This window comes from Leucopleurus acutus (assembly GCF_964270905.1).
Source record: "Leucopleurus acutus genome assembly, chromosome: 7".
Lineage (NCBI taxonomy): Eukaryota > Metazoa > Chordata > Mammalia > Artiodactyla > Delphinidae > Leucopleurus > Leucopleurus acutus.
The window spans coordinates 91412988-91430787 of NC_139150.1; the positions used below are offsets into that span (position 1 = coordinate 91412988).

A 17800-nucleotide genomic window follows, 5' to 3' on the forward strand; every position below is an offset into this window, starting at 1 on the left:
CCCGTGAGCCATGGCCACTGAGCCTGCGCGTCCGGAGCCTGTGCTCCGCAACGCGAGAGGCCACAACAGTGAGAGGCCCACGTACCGCACACACACACACAAAAGTCAATGTCATAAAAGACCAAAGTAAAGGTAGGAGACTTGTACAAATTAAAGGAAACAAGAGTCATAGAAAACAAATGGGGGATACTGAACTGGATCCTGGATAAAAAGGAGACAAGAGGAAAAAATTTCAATATGTACTATATATTAGATAATCATTTGGCATTGAGACAGGAAGGGGGCAGGGCACAACCTTTAAAAGAATGACATGGCCTGAGGACACGATAAACTGGTTAGAACCAACTAGGTTCAAGATGGCGCACAAGTCGACTTCCACTAGACCTTGAGCCTCAGTATATGCTCACTGTAACACATCAGCACACTAAATGACACACCAACAGGTGCCATAACAGTTCCAAGGCTGACCATAAAAGGTCAACAAGTGGGAAACGGCCCAATTCCTGGAAATCCCCATCCCTTCCCCAAAATAGCTGGAATACTCCTCCCACTCATTAGGCTATGAAATTACCTACCCCTATAAAAACTGACAACCCCGTACCCTGGTGCCTCTCTCACCTTCTGAGATGGTCCACACTCTGTATATGGAGTGTGTTTCTACCTGAATAAACTTTCTTTCACTTTACTATGGCTTGCTCTTGAATTCTTTCCTGTGCAAAGCCAAGAACCCACACTTGGTGGCTGTCCCAGGGACTCGCCTGAGATAGGAGGTGACCATCCTCTCACTCCCGCTATCTTTCCTGCAACAGCCTTAATGTTACTGCAACTTGTTGTCAAATGATTTGGCAAAAAAAAAAAAAAAAAGGAACATATATACTTTCTAAAGCAAATGTCACAAAATTTAATTTTGTTAAATTGTTGAATTTAGATGAAGGGAATGACTATTCATTTTACTATTCTTTTAATTTTTGTAGTTTTGAAAATTTTCAAAACGGGCCAAGAACAATTGTTATTAAAAATCCAAACTTGTAAATTTCTAGATTTTTGCAATGTCTAATAATAAGTAGTTTTAAATGTCACTAAATAAGACATTTGAAAAACAGAAAGCATTTTACAAAATTTAAAAGAAAAAGAAGCAATTAAGCATCAAACAACTAAAAAAAAAGATCTTTAATACAACCCAGCCTTCAAACCATGTTTTGAAACAAGGAGGGAAGGGGGTAGAGCACAACCTTTAAAAGAATGACATAGCCTTGGATACAGCATAAACTAGTTAGAACCAACTAGGTCCAAGATGGTGGTAGATTCGACTTCCACTAGACCTTGAATCTCAGTATACACTCATTGTAATACATGAGCATGCTAAATGACATACCCACAGGCGCCATGACAGTTCAGAGGCCAATCACAAAAGGCCAAAAAGTGGGTCATGGCCCAATTCCTGGAAATCCCCATCACTTTCCCGAAATAGTTGGAATAATCCTCCCACTCGTTAGCCTATGAAATTACCCAGCCCTTAACAACTAGCCACCCCATATTTCAGGGCCTCTTGCCTTCTTAGATGGCCCACACTCTGTCTGTGCAGTGTTTCTCCCTAGGCCGCTCTGACTTTCCAAGACAACTGCATTCTGTCTATGGAATGTGTTATCTCTCTAAATAAATCTACTTACCTATCACTTTGTCTCTCACTGAATTCTTTCTGTGACAAGACATAAAGAACCTGAGCATCATTAAATCCTGAGACCAGGTGTGTGACCTCAATTAAAAGACAGTGGGTTCAAGTCTGGGTTCGAATCCCAGCCTGTGGGTTCAAATCCCATCTGAGCTGTGAGGTTTCAGTTTCATCAGTTCTTTATCAATAGAATAGTGAATGGAAATGGTAGCAACTCATCAGCCTCTGCCTGTGAGGAGACCTTCTGCATCAGTTGTTCCAGCCCCTGGAGTCAGAAACTCTGCCATTGTAATTGTGCCAATAACAGAGTAGCTTTCCATCCTAGCTCCTTCACCCTCTGCAGGGCAGCCAGAGCAACCATTTAAATGTAAATCAGATGTTACTCCTCTGCTCCACCCTCCCTAGCTCCTACTGCACTTGGCCACACATCTAACACATCCAACTGGTCCTACACGTCCCTATTCCCTTGTTATGCTCTATTGTTTTCTAGAAGATGTCTAACAAACTTCATTCTGTTTATTGTCTACCTCCCCTGGAATGGGAATGTAAATGCCATGAAGGAAAAGGATTTTTTGTCTGTTTTGTTCAGAGATGTATCCCAAATAGCTCTTCTCTCTATATAACAAGCACTCGACAAAATACACATGATATAGAAGAAGGAGCTCTTCTGAGACTGATGTCTTTTCTCTGGTCTTTTAAACAGCAAACCCCAGAATGTAGAAAAAAATGACCCATATTCCTCAAAGAAACAGTATGGGGTGGGGGGGAGGAACCATATACTACATCAGTATATAGATTAAAACAAATTTAAGAAATATTAACCAAAAGCAATATGTGCACTTTGGGTTTTGACTCAAACTAACTGGAAAAAAACTGAGTCAACTGTGAAATAAAATTCGTATTTTATGCCAAGACAAGAAAAATTTAAACATAAAAAATTTTCTCTGCCATTTGGCACCCCCTCTCTCCCCACTGTGGATTGTGTATCTGCATTATGCATCAACCAAACCTTCCCCATCAGCAGAAATTTCCCCTCAACCATGAAGAACAACATTCTCCTAAGTCAACTCCTTAAAGATAACATTCTTTTCTTGATAAGGTGTCACATGGCACTCAGATCTGGATTGTGTGAACTGTCAATAATATGTCATTTGATGGACAACGCTCTGTCTCAAAAAAGCTTAATATAACTGTGTCTTGACTTCTGATGGGCCAAACAGTTCTCAGAGTTTTCTGAGATGCTCTTCCCAGTTATAATCCTCAAATTTGGCTCAAAATTTTCCATTTCTTTCTTAGATCGACTGATTAATTTTTCATCAACACAGTCATGGAAATTTGAAAATGGAATATTAGATGATACTCAAGACTTATACTCATTGTAATAATGGTACTGAAGTAAGATTTTTTAAAATATCCTCACACCTTAGAGCCACATGCTAATGTATTAAATTTTGAAATAAGAAGATATCTGTAATCTGTTTTAAAATCCACAGCATGAAAACAAAAGCAGAAGTGGTGGCAAAAATAACTTTTAAAAAAGTAAATGGGTTATATGCATTTACTAATAATTTCCAAATTATTTGGGTGGAAATTCTGATAGTTACCCACCCCACACTGCAAAGAAACTACTCTCAAACTGCAAGTGAATATGTCAACAAATAGCCTAACTATTCCTTTTAAATCATTTTGTTTATCAAGCATCATGCACACAAGAATTAAAAACAAAACAAAACAAAAAAACCCTCTGAAAACCACCCACAGTAGAAAGCATAGGCGGGCCACCCTATTTCTCATTTGCAATTTCTGTGATTTAGTGCTTCTTTCCCAGGCAAGCTCTATTTATGGAGACCACTGGAAAAGAGATCCATGTGGCTGCAATGCTGATTAAATATAAAAACAGGTACACACTTTTGTCTGTGTGCACATATCATTATATAATTATGCTATTTTTAACACCTTGCAAAAAATAGACAACCCACCTTTTGTTCAAACATTAAAAGCTTACATCTGTCAGTGAGAAATTGTTTAAATTAACAAACACCTCTTCTAAAATGCAAACACTTTCTTTCACCTCTACATAAACTACTTTAATTGAATTATCATTCATCCCTAGCAAATACCAATGTGGCATGACAGCCGGGCCCTGGTATGGTGGGAACTTTGTGTGGGCAACTGGATATGAAATGGTGACAAAAATAAATCTGCTTTCCTTCCAATTCTTCCTAAGCTCTTGGTGGCTAGTATGCTAATGAAAAAAGTGACACAGGCTTCTCCTTTAAATTATGAGCTAATTAGAAAGTATTTATCAAAGCTTAACTGATTATTTCTTGTTGAACATTATCTAGTGCAGCCTCTCTGGATCAGTTCAATGTCTCCCCTCTCCATTTTGCCTCTTTATAAATCAGTATGGAACATCTTGAGATGTTTAGAAGCAGAGGATGAAAAGTGTGTGATGATGTTTTTACACACTCACATTACCATCTCTCCCACAGATGATCCTGCCTTGACTCCTCTTCACTGCCCCCTCCAAATCTTTCTTGACACTACACTCAGAGTGATCATTCTAAAATACAAATCTTATTCTATTACTCCTGTAGAAGACTGCAAAAAATGAGCTATAGGTTCCTCCCATTCCTGTACACAAAACCTTTCTACAACATGACTGTGCTGTCAGTTCCATCAAAAGGTAGTCTATTTCTCCACTTCCCTAGATCTGGGGTGGTTTAATAACTTGATCTAACCAACAGATAGGTAAAGTAACAACACGGACTTCTGACATAGGCCTCCAGAGGCCTTCTAGACCACATGAAGAAATACCATCTAGGCATAGGAGAATGAGAGCATATGAGGCCCTCCAGACCAACCAGTGAATAGTCGTTGCCAACTGCCTGATACAGGGGCAAGGCCAGTTGAGATCATCCAACTCCAATCAAGCCTGCAGATGACTAAAGAAGTATGAGTAACTCCAAAAAAATCCAGTGAAGAACCCCACACTGAGCCTAGCCAAAACTGCTAACCCAAAGAATATTTGTTTTAAGCCACTAAATTTTGGGGTAGTTTCTTATGTAGCAAATAGTAACTGATACAACTCCCCACCCCGTTGCCCTCATGATTAATTTTAAACTCTTAAGATTATTTTTGAGTCTCTTTTGTAACTCTCCAATATCATCCTTAGTCCAAACATAACTCAATGAAAAATGTGTGAGATTACCCTTCATCACAAACATCATTTTTTACTATTTTATTTAAAAGAGTAGATTGTGTAGTCACTATATGTTATAGACATTTGTGATTAGAAAGAGCAAACACAAATGTCTGAGAAATCATTTTTTGAACGCTAGACTACAAAAAAAAACACAACACTTCACAGTATCAGTGGTGTTCGGAAGCAGGGGAACGTGGGTGACAAATGACTTAAAATATAAGCATGTGAAACATGTTACAACATGAATGAACCTTGAGGACACTATGCTAAGTGAAATAAACCAGTCACAAAAAAAAACAAATACTTTTTGATTCCACTAATATGTGGTATCTAAAGTAGAAGAACGCATAGAAACAAAAGGTATGAGACTTCCCTGGTGGCGCAGTGGTTAAGAAACCACCTGTCAATGCAGGGGACACGGGTTCAAGCCCTTGTCCAGGAAGATCCCACATGCCGCGGAGCAACTAAGCCCGTGAGCCACCACTACTGAAGCCCACGTGCCTAGAGCCCGTGCTCCGCAATAAGTGAAGCCACCGCAATGAAGCCCGCTCACTGCAACAAAGAGTAGCCCCTGCTTGCTGCAACTAGAGAAAGCCCGTGTGCAGCAGTGAAGACCCAACGCCGCCAAAAAATAAATAATTTTTTTTAAAAAAACAAAAACAAAAGGTAGAATGGTGGATGCCAAAGCCACAGGCCAGGGTAGGAGGAAAGAGGAAATTGTTGTTTAATGGGTGTAAGTTTGGTTTGCAAGATGAAAATGTTCTGTCGATTAACAATGCAAATATAGTTAATACTACTGAACTGTACACTTAAAATTTACCATTTTATCCATTTTTATATTATATGTATTTTACCACAATTAAAGAAAAATGTATATATACATACATTTACATATATAAGCATGTGGAATATTCGAAATCATGTAAGGGACCCCAAAAGGGCATTCTTCAATAGAAGGAAAGGAAGCCTGTGTGATTAATGATGAGGCATCCATATGGATTAAGACCTATTTCTTTCAAACATAAACTTCAAATAGAAAAAGCCAAGAGCAGTTGTAGGTCTAGACTTGTCTTTGAGCTTCCTCTCACATGTAGGGTACTCCAGGGTGCTAAATGCAGGAAGTTTTTAACTCAGTGATGATTTTCCTAGCATACTGAAAGTTAGCTTATAGGTAAATAAAAGGCATTGTCCATAGCATTCTGTTTAAAAGACTGTATACTACCCGTCATAGGAAACAGTAAGCACTGATTTTATTTTTTTAATATGAGGAATTAACATTGTATTGCTTAAGGAAAACAACTTCTAGTCTCAGCTCTCTTTTGTGTGTGTGTGTGTGTGTGTGTGTGTGTGTGTGTACGCGGGCCTCTCACTGTTGTGGCCTCTCCCGTTGCGGAGCACAGGCGCTGGACGCGCAGGCTCAGTGGCCATGGCTCATGGGCCCAGCCGCTCCGCGGCATGTGGGATCTTCCCAGACCAGGGCACGAACCCGTGTCCCCTGCATCGGCAGGTGGACTCTCAACCACTGCGCCACCAGGGAAGCCCCTAGTCTCAGCTCTCTTAAGCCTACTGTGATTCTCTCCTAAGGAGACATGACAAGGGGTTTAACATCACTCTGGCTATAGTATAGAAGCTTGTAACTAGTCATCAAAACAAGACATGGTGCAAAACAAGTACTCCATGGATTTCATTCAAAGTAGGACACAGCAACAAACCAATGAATCACTGCACATATACTCCTAAAAGTTAGCTGATGAGCTTTAATACAAAGAACCAAAATATCAAATACATGAAAGGCAGTATTAAGGGAACTACATACTTGGACTTAGCACTTCTCTTCCACCTAATGTTTTATATAACAGTAGAGACTAATGAGTTTATTATCTTTCTGCATTCCTTTTTATGGAATATATACACTTAAAAATATTACAACTGTTACATGAACAAATGAAAGTCATAAAACCTTAAAGTAAGGGAATATACATGTTCTACTCTCCACAGGCAATCACAATGCTAGAAATCTGTCATATATTTTTATGAATGTACATTCACAGGTAAAAACATCCTTTTATATAAATGGTAACAGGATATACATATTACCTTTTTTTTTTACCTTATTCTATATCTTTCCATGTCACTGTATACAAATAGCTACATGGTATTCCACTGTATGAATATAGCATTATTTTAACCATTCCATATTGATCGTTATCAATGGAGTTTCCACTTTTTCAATGTTGTTGCAATTAATAATTTTCATTTTAAAACTTTCTGAGATAATTTTAAACTTATAGAAAGCTGTAAAACCAGTAGAGTCCTTGTATACCCCTTACCAGCTTCCCCAAATGTTAACATCTTAAATAACTATGGTACAATTATTCAAACCTGGAAACTAACATTACTACACTACTTTAGCTAATCTACAAATCTTATTTGAATTCACTATTTTCCCCACTAATTTTTTCTTTTTCCTAGTTTAGGACCTAATCCAGGATTTCACACTGCATTTAGGTCTGTTTCCTTAAGCTTTTCCAATCTGAGATGATTCCTAAGATTTTTATTTTTTATTTTTCATGATCTTGACACTTTTGAGGAGTTCTGGTATATACTTCACCAGTTATTTTGTAGAATGCCCTTCAGTTTGAATATGTCTAATGTTCTCTCATGATTAGGTTGGAGATACTCATTAAAATTTTTTTATTGGGATATAATTCATATCCCATGAAATTCACCATTTTCAAATATACAATTCAGTGGTTTTTCATATATTCACAAAGTTCTAAAACCATCACCTAAAAAGAAATCTCATATCCATTAGCACTCACTCCCCATTTTCTCCTCACCCCATCCCCTGGTAACTGCTAATCTACCTTCTGTCTCTGTGGAGTTGCCTATTCTAGAATCATATATAAATAGAATTCACAAACGTAATCATAAAACGTGTGGCTTATTGTGTCTTGCTGCTTCCATTCGGCACAATATTTTCAAAGTTCATCCATGTTCATTTTTCAGTTCTATGGCCAAACAATATTCCATTGTATAGATATACTGCATTTTGTGTATTCATTCATCAGTTTAATTGACACTTGAGTTTTTTCTACCTTTGGCTATTATGAATAGTGCTGCTATAAACACTGATGTACAAGTTTTTGTAGAAACATAGATTTCCAATTCCCTTGGCTATAACCAAGGAATGGAATTGTTGGGACAACTAATATCCTTTCATATATACAAATGTACAGCATTCTAGGATAAATTCCTGGAAGTAGAATTGCGCCAAAGGTTATATACACACTTTAAATTATAATAAGAACCAATTATAATCAAAAAGCTGTACAAACTGTGGGTAAAAAAAAATACACTTCAACTTACATCAGCTAATCAACTAATATCTCTAACATATAAAATTCTTCTAAAAAATCAAGAAGAAAAAGACTAACAACGCAATAGTAAGATGGGCAAAAGGTAAGCACAAACAGTTCATAGAATAAGATATCAAATAGCACTTCAACAACTTCATTCATAATAAGAAAAATGCAAAATTGAGGTTTACTCAGATAATTTCTCACTATCAGAATAGCAAAACTTCCAAAGTTTCACAATATTCTCTTACACTGCTAATGGGATGAAAAATGGTACAATGTGGCAACATCTAGCAAAATTACTTACATATTTATCCTCCAAAGAAACAATCCCACTTTAGGGATTTGTCCCAAAGACAAAACGGCCAAAATATGAGGTGTCATACACACAAGGCTTTGGGAACACTCTGATAGTGCTTCTGCCTTCACAAGGGACTCGGTTCATTCAGTAAAGTACTGACAGAGTAGACTATAGTCAATCCACACACTGGAGTATTATACAGTAATAAAAGGAGATGTCTACATATTGCTTTGGAGCAATGATCAGAATATGTTGTTAAGTAAAAAAAAGCAAGGCACACAATACTGTGCAATGTACAGTACTTTTTAATCTAAGAGATGATCAAATAATATGAATACCTATGTACACACATATATTTGCTTATATTAAAAAACAAAACACAGGTGGAAAGAAAAATAAGCAACCAAAGAAAAGCAGTTACATACAGAAGGAAGGAGGGAGAGAAATGGAGGCCACAGAGATGGTAGCAAGATTTCATACCTTGTTTTATATATTTGACTTTGGAACCATGTAAATGCGTTACCTAATTCTAAAACAAAATTAAATCCAAATGAAATAAATCAACCTGTGTATCAAGATGTTGTTTAGTTGCTTTAAAACACAGAATTTGAACGCACATCCTTAGAGGCTACATTCTAAGGGTCAAAAAAATCTTGAACTGTTTTAAAGTAATCATGTTGGTACTAATAACATTGTTTTTATTTCCTGAAACTTTCAAATGTAACTAGTAGAACAGAGTAAATAAGGTACTATGCTATTGTCTCTAGGAACCAAGATTTTCTTTGTAAGAGAAAGAGATACAAATATAAAATCAAAGAAGTAAATACTTGAAATCCTAAATCTGGTTTAAAAATATCAGTATAGATTATGATACACATTACCTTAAAGGAAAATAGTTACGATTTCCTAATTCTATTCACTGAAAAGACCTAGAAAAAAATGAGCAAACCCAACAGAAGCGAACATCTCCTAGAGCCCAGACTGTGGTCTTGAAATATCATTTCCCACTAAAAGAAAATTGAACTTTTTAGACAATGAGCTGATTCCAGGTTTGGGGCAAAATATGTACATGATCCTGGAACATATCTTTCCAAAAGCAAAGATGCTATCACAGACTACAGTCATATCAAAAGGATTCAGGAGCCAACCTGAAGGAAACGGCACTGGGCAAAGACTGAGTAAAAAGAGTAATGTCTGCCACAGATTGAAACATATATATATTCAAATTTGTAAGTCCATCAATCTTTGGTGGATGCTAGAAAACTAAGCCATTATTCTGAAAATTGGTAAATGTGGAGTAAAAAAAAAAAAAAGAGAGAAAGAGAGAAGCATTTATTCTGCTTTTCCATATCTCAGGGTAACCCAATACTGATTAGCTAAAGTTCTCCTTTTTAAGAATTTCAATAATGAATGAAGAAGGAATGATTAACATATAATCCTCACACTTTGTAATAAGCTCACTTAAATAGTAAATCTAGGCAATAACTATTAATGGCCGTGAAAGTCATTAGGTAAAAGTGAACAAGGTACTTCATAAAGGAATAATCAGACTAACACCTGAAACCTGATCATTCATAACATCACTAAGAGAGTCAAAGATTATTTCTTGCATCATGTGCTACAACAAGAAATAACACCACTTTTAACTTATTCTTGCCAAAATAAAATAAAACAAACAAAAGCTTGGATTCAACTCAGCTGATACTTAAGGACCAGTTTACACAAAATGCAGATGAAATAAGACTGTGTTTCAACTGGTGGAGTAGGGGGATGAATATATGAGTGTATTCATAACTGAATATAAATAAAAAACAAAAAAAACTTTTTAAAAGTTACCAAAAATTTTAAAAAGAACCGGTCTCATTAACAGTGTTTGAAAATACCTGTTTCCCCATATTCTAAGACTACAAATAATTTTAAAATTTGTTAGATTTTTAAAATGATTATCATTTTATTTTGCATTTCTCTGATTACAAGTGAAGTTGAGCTTCTTTCCTATGATTATTAGGAATTTATATTTATTTTTCTATGAATTGTCTGTTCATTCTTTACACACTTTTTTTCATAAAGAGTATAATCTTTCATATTCATTTATAGGACCTGTTTACAATCAATATCAAAGATATTTATATTGTGCAACATTAAATCATTCTCTCTCATCCACTAGCACCCATACCCTTTAAAAATAAAAGATACACCCTCTTTTATCTTTAGTAGAAGATGGTATTTAAGGTGAGAGTTTCAGCCATTTTGACCAGCCAGAATAACCTAGAAGGGTAGAGGGCAATTTCTTCCTACCAAACAGCTGGGATGAGAGTGGGATGCAACTTTAGTGGCTGGATACTACTTGCCCCAAAGCTGTTGCAGTAAGAGATGCTGGGACACCGGACAGAAGCCAGAAGAAGGTGAGAATTCCTACCACATCATTCAGTCTCCTGGATCTCTGCCTGCAGGGTGTGTTGGAAACAAGAGTACAGTGTGGTTGAGAGGTCCTGGTGCTCCGGCCACGTGTCAGGCCTGAGCCTCCAAGGTGGCAGGTCAAGACCAGGACATTGGACCACCAGCGACCTCCTGGCTTCACGTAATGTCAGTTGGTGAGAGCTCACCTAGAGACCTCTGTCTCAATACTAAGACCCAGCTCCACCCAATGGACAGCAAGCCCCAGTTCTTGATGCCCCATGCCAAACAACTAGCAAGACAGGAACACAACCCCACCCATAAGCAGAGAGGCTGCCTAAAATTTTAAGAAGTTCACAGACACCCCAAAACAGACCAACAGACAGCCCTGCCCACCAGAAAGACAATATCCAGTCCCACCCACCAGAACACAGGTACCAGTTCCCTCCACCAGGAAGCCTACACAAGCCACGGAACCAAACTCACCCACTGGGGGCAGACACAAAAAACAGCGGTAACTATGAACCTGCAGCCTGCAAAAAGGAGACCCCAACCCCAAACACAATAAGTTAAACAAAATGAGAAGACAGAGAAGTATGCAGCAGGTGAAGAAGCAAGGTAAAAAAGCCACCAGACCAAACAAATGAAGAGAAAATAGGCAGTCTACCTGAATAAGAATTCAGAGTAATGACAGTAAAGATGATCCAGGGGCTTCCCAGGTGGTGCAGTGGTTGAGAGTCCGCCTGCCGATGCAGGGGACACGTGTTCGTGCCCCGGTCTGGGAATATCCCACATGCCATGGAGTGGCTGGGCCCGTGAGCCATGGCTGCTGAGCCTGTGCATCCGGAGCCTGTGCTCCGCAATGGGAGAGGCCACAACAGTGAGAGGCCCGCAAAAAAAAAAAAAATTAAGTACAAAGAGAAAATATTAAAAGCAGCAAGGGAAAAGCAAAAAACTACATACAAGGGAATCTCCATAAGGTTAACAGGTGATCTTTCAGCAGGAACTCTGCAAGCCAGAGGGAGTGGCAGGACATATTTAAAGTGATGAAAGGGAAAAACCTACAACCAAGATTACTGTACCCAGCAAGGGTCTCATTCAGATTCTACAGAGAAATTAAAACTTTTGCAGACAAGCAAAAGCTAAAAGAATTCAGCACCACCAAACCAGCTTTACAACAAATGTTAAAGGAACTTCTCTAGGCAGGAAACACGAAGGAAAAGAACTACAAAAACAAACCCAAAACAATTAAGAAAATGGTAATAGGAACACACATATCGATAATTACCTTAGAAGTAAATGGATTAAATGCTCCAACCAAAAGACACAGACTAGCAGAATGGATACAAAAACAAGACCTGTACATATGCTGTCTACAAGAGATCCACTTCAGACCTAGGGACACATAAAGACTAAAAGTGAGGGGATGGAAAAAGATATTCCATGCAAATGGAAATCAAAGAAAGTTGGAGTAGCAATTCTCATATCAGACAAAATAGACTTTAAAATAAAGATTATTTCAAGAGACAGAAAAGGGCACTACATGATAATCAAGGGGTCAATCCAATAGGGAGATATAACGATTGTAAATATTTATGCACCCAACATAGGAGCACCACAATACATAAGTCAAATGCTAACAGCCATTAAAGGGGAAATTGACAGCAACACAATAATAGTAGGGTACTTTAACACCCCACTTTCACCAATGGACAGATCATCCAAAACAAAATAAAAAAGGGAACACAGACTTTAAATGACACATTATACAAGATGAACTTAATTGATATTTATGGGATATTCCATCCAAAAACAACAAAATACACTTTCTTCTCAAGTGCTCATGGAACATTCTCCAGAATAGATCATATCTTGGGTCACAAATCAAGCCTTGGTAAACTTAAGAAAATTGAAATCGTATCAGGTATATTTTCCGACCAGAAAACTATGAGACTAGATATCAATTACAGGAAAAAAATTGTAAAAAATACAAACACATGGGGGCTAAACAATTCGTACTAAGTAACCAAGAGATCACCGAAAAAAATCAAAGAAGAAATCAAAAGATACCTAGAAACAAATGACAATGAAAACACGATGACCCAAAACCTATGGGATGCAGCAAAAGCAGTTCTAAGAGAGAAGTTGATAGCTATACAAGCCTACCTCAAGAAACAAGAAAAATCTCAAATAAACAACCTGACCTTACACCTAAAGCAATTTGAGAAAGAAGAACAAACAAAACTCAAATTTAGCAGAAGGAAAGAAATCATAAATATCAGATCAGAAATGAAGGAAAGGATACCAAAGATCAATAAAACTAAAAGCTGGTTCTTTGAGAAGATATGCAAAATTGTTAAACCATTAGCCAGACTCATCAAGAAAAGCAGGGAGAAGACTCAAATCAACAGAATTAGAAATGAAAAGGAGAAGTAACAACTGACACTGCAGAAATACAAAGGATCATGAGAGATTACTACAAGCAACTATATGCCAATAAAATGGACAAAAATCGACAACTTCTTAGAAAAGCACAACCTTCCAAGACAGAACCAGGAAGAAACAGAAAGTATAAACAGAACAAGCACTGAAATTGAAACTGATTAAAAATCTTCCAACAAACAAAAGCCCAGGATCAGATGGCTTCACAGGCAAATTCTATTAAACATTTAGAGAAAAGCTAACACCAAACCCTCTCAAACTCTTCCAAAATACTGCAGAGGGAGAAGCACTCCCAAACTTATTCTACAAGGCCACCATCACCCTGATACCAAAACCAGACAAAGATGTCACAAAGAAAGAAAACTACAGGCCAATATCACTGATGAACACAGATGCAAAAATTCTCAACAAAATACTAGCAAACAGAATCCAGCAGCACATTAAAAGGATCATACACCATGATCAAGCGAGTTTTATCCCAGGAATGCAAGGATTCTTCAATATACACAAATCATTCAATGTAATAAACCATATTAACAAATTCAAAGAGAAAAACCATATGATCATCTCAATAGATTCAGAAAAAGCTTTTGACAAAATTCAATACCTATTTATGATAAAAACCCTCCAGAAAGTAGGCACAGAGGGAACCTACCTCAACATAATAAAGGCCATATATGACAAACCCAGAGCCAACATCATTCTCCATGGTGAAAAACTGAAACCATTTCCTCTAAGATCAGGAACAAGACAAGGTTGCCCAGTCTCACCACTATTATTCAACATTGTTTTGGAAGTTTTAGCCACAGCAATCAGAGAAGAAAAAGAAATAAAAAGAATCCAAATTGGAAAAGAAGAAGTAAAACTGTCACTGTTACAGATGACATGACACTATACATAGAGAATCCTAAAGATGTTACAAGAAAACTACTAGAGCTAATCAGTGAATTTGGTAGAGTAGCAAAATACAATATTAATGCACAGAAATCTCTTGCATTCCTATACACTAATGACGAAAAATCTGAAAGAGAAATTAAGGAAACACTCCCATTACCACTGCAACAAAAAGAATAAAATACCTAGGAATAAACCTACCTAAGCAGACAAAAGACCTGTATGCAGAGAACTATAAGACACTGATGAAAGAAATTAAAGATGATACAAACAGATGGAGAGATACACCATGTTTTTAAATTGGAAGAATCAACACTGTGAAAATGACTATACTACCCAAAGCAAACTACAGATTCAATGCAATCCCTATCAAACTAAAAATGGCATTTTTCACAGAACTAGAACAAAAAATTTCACAATTTGTATGGAAACAGAAAAGACCCCAAAGAGCTAATGTAATCTTAAGAAAAACAGAGCTGGAGGAATCAGCCTCCCTGACTTCAAGTTATGCTACAGAACTACAGTAATCAAGACAGTATGGTACTGGTACAGAGAAATATAGATCAATGGAACAGGATAGAATGCCCAGAGATAAACCCATGCACACATGGTCACCTTAGCTTTGACAAAGTAGGCAAGAATATGTGATGGAGAAAAGACAGTCTCTTCAATAAATCGTGCTGGGAAAACTGGACACCTACATGGAAAAGAATGCAATTTGAACACTTCCTAACACCATACACAAAAATAAACTCAAAACGGATCAAAGACCTAAATATAAGGCCAGATGCTATAAAACTCTTAGAGGAAAACATAGGCAGAACACTCTATGACATAAATCACAGCAAGATCCTTTTTGACCCACCTCCTAGAGTAATGGAAATAAAAACAAAAATAAACAAGTGGGACCTAAGAAAACTTAAAAGCCTTTGCACAGCAAAGGCAACCATAAACAAGATGAAAAGACAACCCTCAGAATGGGAGAAAATATTTGCAAATGAAGCAACTGACAAAGGATTAATCTCCAAAATGTACAAGCAGTTCATGCAGCTCAATATCTAAAAAACAAACAACGCAATCTAAAAATGGGCAGAACACCTAAACAGACATTTCTTCAAAGATATACAGATTGCCAACAAACACATGAACGGATGCTCAACATCATTAATCATTAGAGAAATGCAAATCAAAACCACAATGAGGTGGGGCTTCCCTGGTGGCACAGTGGTTGAGAGTCCGCCTGCCGATGCAGGGGACACAGGCTCGTGCCCTGGTCCAGGAAGATCCCACAGGCTGCGGAGTGGCTGGGCCCGTGAGCCATGGCCACTGAGCCTGCTCGTCCGGGGCCTGTGTTCCGCAATGGAAGAGGCCACAACAGTGAGAGGCCCGTGTACCGCAAAAAAAAAAAAAAAAAAAAAGAATTAAAAATCACACTATGTTCTTGAACACAATGCAGCTAGGAATCAGTAACATAAGAAAATTTGGAAAATTCATAAATATGAACATTATTCAACATACTCCTAAATAGCCATGTGTCAAAAAAGAAATCACACAGAAAGTTACAAAACTTTCAGATGAAGGAAAAGGAAAACACAGCATATCAAAGCTTGTTAAATGCAGCTAAAGCAGTGCTTAGAGAGAAACTTACAGCTGTAAATGCCTGATTATTACAGAAGATCTGACATCAACAATCTAACTTTTCCCTGTAAGAAACTAGAAAAGAGAAAACTAAACACAAAGCAAGAAAAAGGAAACAGTAGATTAAAGCAGAAATAAATGCAATACAGAAAAGCAACACAGAAAATCAACAAAATGAAGTTGATATTTATGAAAATATGAAAAAATTGACAAATCTTTGGAAAACCAAAAAAAACTAGAGGAAGACTTAAATTGCTAAAATCAGAAATGAAAGAAAGGTTATAAGGCAGTACTTGGACATGTGTAAGCCAATAAGTTGGATTAACTGGATGAAAGAGACAAATTCCTAGAAATCTACTAAGGCTGAATCATAAAGAAGCAGAACATATGAACAGACCTAGAACTAATAAAGAGATTGAATCAGTGATCAAAAACCTCCTGACAAAGAAAAGCCCTGAACCTGATGGCTTCACTTTAAAGCAAACATTTAAAGAACACCAATCCCTCTCAAACTCTTCTCACAACTGACCACATTTTATCAACATTCTCTATGAAAACAGCATTACCTGTATAAAGCCAGACAAAGACCCTACCAGAAAAGACAACTAGAGACTAATTTTCCTTATGCTGTTGATGCAACAGTTCTTAACAATACGCCAGCAAACCAAATGCAGCAGTATATGAAAAGGGTTATACACCATGACCAAGTGAGATTTATTCATGGAATGTTAAGAATAGTTCACATATAAAAATCAACCAATGGAATACACCACATTAAAATGAAGGGGGGTAAAAACCCACATGCTCCATCTCAACTGATGCAGAAAAAGCATTTGAGAAAATTAACACCCTTTTATGATAAAAAAAAAAGTTCCAAAAAACTAGCATTGAAGGAAATTATCTTATCTCAATATAAAGGCCACATATGAAAAATCCACACCTAATGTCAAAATAGTCAATGGCTGAAAAAACTTTTCCTCTAAGACCAGGAAGAAGAAAAAGATGCCCGCTTTCAGTTTCTATTCAACACAGTAGTGGAAGTTCTAGCCAGACTAATTAGGGAAAAAAAGAAATAAAAGACATCCAAACTGGAAAGGAAGAAGTAAAATTATTTGTTTGAGGATATCATGATCTTACATGGAATCTCAAGGAATCCTGAATAGCCAAAACAATCTTGAAAAAGAAGAACAAAACTGTAGTTCTCACACTTCCTAATTTCAAAACATAGTACAAAGCTAATCAAAACAGTGTGGTACTGGCATAAAGACAGACATATAGACCTAAGGAGTATAATAGAATCCAGAAATGAACACTTGCATAATGGTCAAATCATTTGCAACAAGGGTGCTAAGGCCATTTAATGAAGAAAGGACAGTCTCTTCAACAAACGTGCTGGGGAAGTTGGATATTCACATGTAGACCTTTTCTACCTTACATCATGCACAAAAAATTAACTCAGAATGGATTAAAGCCCTGAACATAAGAGCTAAAACTATAAAACTCTTAGATGACAACATAGGGGAAAAGCTTCATGACACTGGACTTGGTAACGATTTCTTGGATATAACACCAAAAGAAAAAGCAACAAAATAAAAAAATAGATAAATTGGACTTGATCAAAATAGAAAGCTTTTGTGCATTAAAGGACATTACCAACAGAGTAAAAAGACAACGCATAGAAGAAAACATTTGCAAATCACATATCTGATAAGAAATTAACATACAGAGTATATTTTTTAAAAGTCCTACAACTCAAGGACAAATAAAAAATTGGGCAAAGAACAAATAAATACATGAAAAGACACTGAACATCACTAAGCATTAGGGGAATGAGAATCAAAAGCAAAATGAGATATTACCTGTGCTCATTAGGATGGCCATGACTAAAAAAA

General features: G+C 37.0%; 1 protein-coding gene across 1 annotated transcript in view; it reads right to left on the reverse strand.

Moving 5' to 3' along the window:
• The window catches only part of MFSD14B (major facilitator superfamily domain containing 14B), an 82242-nt gene that overhangs the window by 51346 nt on the left and 13096 nt on the right, over positions 1–17800 (reverse strand). The gene's annotated exons all lie outside the window — the stretch shown is intronic.